General features: G+C 40.0%; 1 pseudogene; it reads left to right on the forward strand.

The window, feature by feature from the left end:
- The first annotated feature begins 883 nt into the window (after nt 1-883).
- Nucleotides 884-1030, forward strand: LOC132538358 (U1 spliceosomal RNA; annotated as a pseudogene).
- Nucleotides 1031-1231: the final 201 nt, after the last annotated feature.

Genomic DNA, 1231 nt, shown 5'->3' on the forward strand with positions numbered 1-1231 from the left:
GAAAACTTGGCTTCTGACTGTATATGGAAGAAACACTGAAATTGGGGATCAATGAAGGTATCACAGTCATATTCCTGGATGGTGCTCCTGAGAAGTGCTCCTCAGAGAAATGGTTCTGGTCACCAGTCAAACCTACTGGGAAGTACTAAGGTTCCAATTTCCACTTGGAGGCAAGACCCACTGGAGAAGACTCAAGTTCTGTAGCATGCAGCCATACAAAATCTCTTTACTTGATTTGTCTTTACACACTTGACAATGGGACTTGCAAAGAAAATGAACATCTGTGAGCATCCCTCTGGAGCCAGATTTTAAGAAGAAGAAAAAAACTAATTATTAAACATTTGCCAATGTTGTAAGCCACAATCACTACAAGTTTAAAAACAATCATAGCGGGCAGGGAGGGACCCCTGCTTACACTGATGTCAGCCAAGTGCTGCCTGCCTTGTAGTGTGTAGTTATGTGGTAAGACTGGTTTACATATGTATTTAAATAATTTAAAAAATGGATACTGACAAAACTATATGGAAAGAAGGTTTCAGAATGTCCATAGATAACTTATATTGGTAACTGCTGCACATTCATTTCTCTTCAGCTGCCACAGCAAATGCCAGGGAACTAAAGAATCTTCGAAATTTTCTGTCTAATGCTTCACGGAGAAATACTGTAATTCAGGACTTTGGGGTAGAATAATTACCACATGCCACATCTTAGGTTTCTAGTCAGGCTGTGGAGGACACATGGTAATATAATAAAGCCAAAGGATTGACATGCCATCATCCATGTCCAGCAAAGAAGCAATTACAGAAACCAGACCTTCCATCTTCTGTACTCCATAAAGAATTTTGGTCCATACTTCCAGAGGGATAAAGAATAGAGAAATTTCATACTTACCTGGCAGGGGAGATACCATGAGCACGAAGGTGGTTTTCCCAGGGCAAGGCTTCTCCATTGCACTCCAGATGTGCTGACCCCCGCCATTTCCCCAAATGTGGGAAACTCAACTGTATAATTTGTGGTAGTCGGGGACTGTGTAAAAAATAATAATAAGAAGAAGAATAGGAGAATTTCCAGTAGAGAGGATGGGACATGGAACTCTTGTGGTGGGATCTGTGTGGAACTATACCCCTGGTATCTTATAATCTTGTTTATCATTATTAAATCACTAAAAAAAAAAATTTTAAAGAATAAAGACAAAGGTTGGAGGAGTGTGACCAGGTTCCAGAACAAAATG

Source organism: Erinaceus europaeus, chromosome 4 (assembly GCF_950295315.1).
Source record: "Erinaceus europaeus chromosome 4, mEriEur2.1, whole genome shotgun sequence".
NCBI classification, from domain to species: Eukaryota; Metazoa; Chordata; class Mammalia; order Eulipotyphla; family Erinaceidae; genus Erinaceus; species Erinaceus europaeus.